This window comes from Equus przewalskii, chromosome 3 (genome assembly GCF_037783145.1).
Source record: "Equus przewalskii isolate Varuska chromosome 3, EquPr2, whole genome shotgun sequence".
In the NCBI taxonomy this organism is placed as follows: domain Eukaryota; kingdom Metazoa; phylum Chordata; class Mammalia; order Perissodactyla; family Equidae; genus Equus; species Equus przewalskii.
The window spans coordinates 60,665,469-60,672,271 of NC_091833.1; the positions used below are offsets into that span (position 1 = coordinate 60,665,469).

The 6,803-nt window shown below is 37.0% G+C and overlaps 1 long non-coding RNA gene across 1 annotated transcript in view; it reads left to right on the forward strand.

The window, feature by feature from the left end:
• LOC139082300 (uncharacterized) overlaps positions 1 to 6,289 on the forward strand; it is a 182,594-nt gene extending 176,305 nt beyond the window's left edge. The window contains exon 3 of the long non-coding RNA XR_011538160.1: positions 736 to 6,289. This is a non-coding gene — a long non-coding RNA (uncharacterized lncRNA). The remainder of the gene's footprint in view (positions 1 to 735) is intronic.
• The last annotated feature ends 514 nt before the right edge of the window (positions 6,290 to 6,803 follow it).

A 6,803-nucleotide genomic window follows, 5' to 3' on the forward strand; every position in this document is an offset into this window, starting at 1 on the left:
TCAACAATAGCAACATTTGAAAAAGTTGAAGGGCACAAAGAGAAAATCTGTCCAGGGAAATCTTCCCAAGAGGTCATCCTGATTATAGGACTAGGTTACAAGCTGAGGCACCTACAGTGGGCAGAGTGCGGTGGAGGCAGAAGCAGCAGTGGGAGAGAGGAATTCTGTCCTTGACTCTGGGCATGGGTAGGGGTGCCCCTAGGGTTTTTCTTGTCGTTGAGTAGAGGACATAGAATTTCAGTTCCATGGTCCATGATGGGTTGTGGCTTAGGGAAGAAGAAGGAATATATTCCATTTCTCACTTTCCTTCTGTCTTGGCAGAATAGTAAAAATTTCAGCCTGGGCAAAACGTCAGCTGCATAGCAGGTTTCTGAAGGTGAAATTCATGTGGAACATTGACTGGGCTGGACTCAGGTCTGGACAACCAATAAGTACTTTAAGTCCCTTGGAGATACAGACTTACTTCTGAAGTTGTTATATATATAAATAATATATAATATAAAAGATACCTTTTAGCCTAAAAGTTCAACATATATATTTATTTCTCTCTCTTGTCTTTCTAAAATGAAATGCTTTTCTGTGGAAAAGATAAATAGGTATGTATATATATTTAGAGATTTATCCATATGCATAAATAGAGAGGAGAAATGTTTTACCAATGGGATATTTAGTAATGCCCAAGTTAACACTCTATGTACTGTGCCTTGTAACTTTTCCTTGTTTTGCTTCTTCCAGATCCATAGGATACCTCATGCTTACATAGAAATCCTTTCACTACAGTTCCTACCTCCCTATCCTCAGAATGATTCCCTGAAGGCTGCTCTGTGAGGGACCAAAGCCTGGCCTCTGACCTGTGCTCTGAAAATTGACTCCTTGGTGTTATCTCTGCATACATTATTCACTGGGAAACCCTAAATCTTAAATATTCTCTGTGTAGGAGACCCACGTACATCCCTTCTTATGTCTAGTACATTTTAAATAGTCTGCTTTTCTTCATGTTATTTTGTTTTCCATTATATAGTCCATTTTACCCCGTTTTTATTTGCAATTACTCTATTTTAAATGATCTGACTCTAATGGTCTCAAGGCTTAAGTCTTACAATCTTCAGAGTATAATAAGTTTGTCTCTGTTTTCTAAGTTCCCTGGGATATGTGTGATGAATTTTAGGGATGGAGAAGAAGAGAAGAGAGAGAGAGAGTTGATGTCTGTTAGTTCTTTTTGCTTTAGTCTCAAAATCCAGAATCTATAAAAAGAACCCAAGAAGCAATTTCTTTGCCAAGAGTCACTTCTAAGAATACTTGGATAAAAAGCAGGTGAAAGAAATTTGCATGAAGAAAGGAAGAGTGAGAGGAGGAAGTATTGAGGAAAATTTCAAGGCAGAGGGGGAGCTATATATTCCAGTTTTGGGAGATGGATGGGGAAATGGGTGTCCCCTACAACGTACCTTGCCCTTGGGGTGGGGATAAATGGTACAACCCTGGATGGAATGGTCCTTAAGAAACCCAGTGACTGAGAACAACCCTGGAGTACACCAACTGGACAGGTTGGTGTGAAGGACACCCAGCTATTGTGGTGTGGGTAGAGCCCATGGTCATGAAACTGTTGGGGGATTAACTTGTAGACTTTCTAAAGATATCTGTCTTTGGACAGCTGTTGTTAGAAATGCTTGAAGAGACTTCAGAGAACACTTCAATAACAATGATCACACATAGGACCCAGATCTTGGTTTCTAAATATCACTCTCCAGTAAAAGAACTCAGGGCTCCCTGGAGACATTGCTGATGCTGGGCCGGAGGCGGGAAAAGCACAATGTGAACTTGAAACATTTCTTGTACCAAAAAGCAAGGAAGTGCTCAAAGAATGAGGGGGGCATGTGTACAGAATAGAGGAGCCAGCTTGAAGGGGCTTCCACTGGCCAAATCTGGGAAAATTTGAGCATTATAATGACTTTTGATAGTAATGGAGTATAACCCAAAGAATAAGATAAAAATCCTTGAGTCCATACTGATATAAGTAAATAAATGGGGGAGAAGAGAATGTTCTTCCTTACGGCAGAATTCCAATTGAAAAAGACCAAAAGACTCATGGAATGAGAAAATCACGCTTTGGTAGTCACTATCGTAATAGTTGTTTCAGGAAAAAATTACCAATAACTCCCCAAACCAGAGGGTGAAAGTATGATGAAAAACAAGACACTTACATAGTCCCAAAGCATCTCCCCAAAATATACTTATTAATTTCAAAGAAAAAGAATAGTATCTTTACAGTGGAGATACTTGCCACAAATCATCTTAACCACGCGATCAAAGTTAACGTCATCCATAATGGAACACGTGGACATCATGTGTCTCCTGAGAAGGACGTAACAACACTTATACGACATTCCTGACAAAAACACATAACCTGAATCTAATCACGATGGTCTACCAGATGAGCACAAATTAAGGGAAAGTCTACAAAATAACTAGCCTGAACTCTTCAAAGTATTAAGATCATGAAAGACGAAAAAGAATGAAGAACTGTTCCAGGTGAAAGAAGACCAAAGAGACATGACAACCAACTGTAATTTGTGATCCTAGATTTACTTCTGGACCATTCAAAACACATTAGTGGGACAACTGGCAAACTTTGAATAAGATCTGTCTATAAATTAGGTAATGATATTAGTATTAGTAATGGTAATAAAATTACATCAATGTTAATTTCCTGATTTTGGTAATTGCACTGTGATTATGTACGAGAATCTCCTTATTTTTAAGAAATATTCAACTGAAGTATTTAAAGGTAAAGGAGTATCCTAAAACTTACTTTCAAGTGTGTCAGAAGACAAATTACGTATCTATGGATATAAGAGAATGATAAAGCAAATGTGATAAAATGAAAATATTTGACAAATTGGTGTGGTACGTGGGAATTCTTTGTATTATTTTAAAAACTTTCCTAGAAGTCTGAAGTTAACTCAAAATTAAAAGTTATTCTATGAAAGTTTTAGAGAGGCACTTTTAAGAGTGTGGCAGCTCAGAGGCCACAGGTAACTAGCTTTGTGAAAGGTTGGGCAGGAGATTCCAGTGACAGAGGAGACAGGGTTAGGCTCTGAAGCCAGGTTTTCCTGCCCTCTGGGAAAGATTATACTCTTGTATAATAAAAAGCCAAATGATTAAAAAAATAGGATAAAATTTAATCTTCAAGTTTAACAACAACAAAAATATCAAGTTTAACAAAATTTAAAATGTAAATTGTGGATGAAAATGATTTCAAAATGTAAAAATAGTTTGAAGGCATGTATTTGTTATAGATGAGCTCTAACTAATAATAATGTCCAGCTGTACTCATCTTCTTACTGTCATTAGCATGATGTCTGGGGTCTACGGAGTCAGGCATAGATGAGAAATATGTGGAATTCAATCAGATGTCATTTAAATATCTACAAGATTTGTGGTGGGAGCCCACAGCAAAATATGAAAAGTATTCCAAGGAGAACCAGGCAGTAAATGGATTAGTTAAATCTAATCAAGTGCTGAAACAATCTTGGTGGGGATTTGCAGACTCACATCAGATTGAAGAAACAGAAAATGTGTAACTTAAATCCCAGGGGCCATGAAACTGACCTACTTGGAGGGCAAGGGCTTGGAATCCCTCTTGGCAGAGCGGCTCTATAAAAGGGTTGTCCCTTTGTCCATTAGTGGCCTGTGGAGAGTCAGTCGTGGCCAAAGCCTTTGGCCAATAAGCACTATCACAATGCCAAGCCAGTCACTGAGACTCTCTTGAGATGACAAACTCTAACTTGCTTTCTTTAGTATGCAAAATTCATTTCACCCAAGGGAAGCGTAGATTAATCTTAGAGATAGTGACTTAAATCAAATCCGTAATATTAACATTTTTCTGTTAATTTAACTATAATAGATGCACATTTGGATTTAAAGGGAATTGAATATATTATAAACACATCAGCCTTGTGATTCCAATTTAAAATATGTAATTCAGTGACTAATTTAGACATGATTCTTAAGTTGAAATGCATAAAATATTTTAGTAAGTTTGTAAACAGTATTGACTGTTTAAGAGAGCTTAGAATTCACTATATATTAAATTTAATATATTGAATTTAGCTGAATATTTAAGTGCTTAGGAAAGTTTTCCCTATAGTGGCATTCAAAAGATACTTTAAAAAGAAAATTATGTTAAATATGTAAATATAGTAAAAAATGTCTGAGATCATATGTTTATGAAAGAAACCAAACAAGTTGAGTTGACCAAAGATTAATCAATTATTTGATTTAACTTCTTAAGAGCAATTGTTAAAGTTTACTATTTTATTTTATTTTAATTTTTTTCCAGTTTTATTGAGATATAATTAACATATAACATTGTATTAGTTTAAGGTGTGGGGGACTGGCATTGGGCGCCCCAAGATATGTCTCTTTGGCATGAGGATTATTTGGGGTTGGTTACTTTTAATAAACTGGGACAAGGAAGGAGGCTCTGAGGAGTGGAACTTGCTTACCCTTTGTTAAGAAACATTTACATGTGTAAGGGAAATCTCCATCTGTAATGTTGTCTCCCTCTCTGTACCAGGAAGAAGGGGGATGACCTTATCTCTAGAAACTCCTATCAATACAGAATGCAAGGACTTAAGTCTGCATAATAATCTTATTCCTGTTTATTGTGCTTGTCTGGTAACTTCTTGTAACTGACCCCCCCCCCCCATATTCTCCTTTGTCTTTAGCTGGATATGATATTTAAGGTGGGGGCTTCAGCCATTTGGGCGAGTTGCTCAGCTTGCCTGAGCCTCTCCCATGTATACATGTTATAAAGCTTTGTTTAATTTTCTCCTCTTATTCTGTCTCATGTGAATTTAATTCATTCTCTCTCCAGACAAACCCAGAGAGGGTAGAGGAAATGTCTTCCTCCCCTACAAAGGTGTATGATGCAGGCTAGGTGAGTCAAGGAGTTGAAAGAAAGACATCTTGGACTCTCAAGGTCTGGCAGTAGTGCTCTTTTATTCAGAGAATAGCATGGAGTAGCATGGGGACAGAACCCACGGGCAGTGAAGGACTGCAATGTGTTGAGGGCAAGGCTAAATTTATAAGGCATAGATATATGAGTTATTTTTTACAAGACAAAGGAAAGATTATGTAAAAAAAAGTCATTAAAATGGTATCAGTTCAGGTGGGGTCTAATTATTGGGTGGTCCTATAACTTTATATAAGAATCAGATCGGATCAGGTCAGGACATCCTATGCTTCCCAGAGGATGATGCAGATCAGTCTGTAGGGCAGGTCACCTCAGACTTCTCTCCTTGGGCCAGGGGCAGACTTGATCCTCCTCAGTGTACAGCATAATGATTTGATATATGTATGTATTGCAAAATGATTATTTCAATCTATTTACTTAACATTCATCACCTCACATAGTTACAATTTTTTTTCCCTATGATGAGGACTTTTAAGATCTACACTCTTGGCGACTTTCAAATATACAGTACAGCGTTGTTAACTATAGGCACCATGTGGCACATTACATCCCTAAAACTTATTTATCTTACGACTGTAAGTTTGTACCTTTGGATCACCTTCACCAGTATGCGCCACCTCCCACCCCTACCTCTGGCTACCACCAGTCTGTTTTCTGTATCTATAAGTTCAACTCTTTAAAGATTTTACAAATAAGTGAGATCATATAGTATTTGTCTTTCTCTGTCTGACTTATTTCGCTTAGCATAATACCCTCGAGGTCCATCCATATTGTCACAAATGGTGACTTATATAGAGAATAAAACTTGCAAATTGAAATTAAAAGCTTAGGGAAAACTATGTTTTTAACTTGGTAACTTCTAATAAGCTGAATATTAACTAGGAAAAAACCCTCCAGAATTGAAGTAGCAACTCAAAAAAATGCATTGATCCCTACGATATATCTCATATAGATATATTTGAGGAAATTTATCTTTGAAATGGAAAGTGAAATTACAAATAAACATTAACAATAGTGAACTAAAATACCCACTAGGATATTTAAGGATGTACACATATACCAAATGCTCAAATGAAATTTGTTATTAGTGAAACAAGCTATACAACACATGGAAAATATGCATAAATACATCTTTGCTTCTCCAAACCTCGGTGTTATTGCTAAGTAGTCATATCATTGAAAATAAGAAAGAAAGAAGATTATAAAATAGACATAATATATATCATTATCCTTCAGAAGTGTGGAATTCTGGCATAGATAAACTACATGGAAATCATGAAAATGGATGCCAGTAAGTCCAAAGTCCTACACAAATTAATATAGAACATCTGAGAAAAAATTATTCTCTGGCAATGATGTTGCTGCTTTTACATGAAGTAACAAAACACAGCCTTAAGGTGAAATTTATATGCTGTTGAGCGTGCGCTTTAGAGTGGAAACAAAAAAGGATTAGAATCCAGGAAATGTAGCAACTGCTGCATCAGGTTAAATCTAAAGTCAGGACAGAAGTAAATTCCTTCAAAAAGAACACAAAATGGTTGGGTGTACTGGTTAGGAGGCAGATTAAGCTATAAGTGGGAGAGACTTCAAATTACAGTGCATTAAATCCTTCATGTTTTTTCTGATTGATGTACAGTCTGATTTGAGGTGAGGGCTGGTACAGGACCTCTGCTCCATTAGATTCTCCAGAGACCCAGGTTTCTTCTATTTCTTGCTTCTCTGTCTTTCTATCTGGATATTGCTCTCGTCCACATGGTCCAAGTTATCTTGCTACCAAATCCACATTCTAACCTGTAGGTCAGAGGAGGGCAAGAAAAAGGGGCCCTCC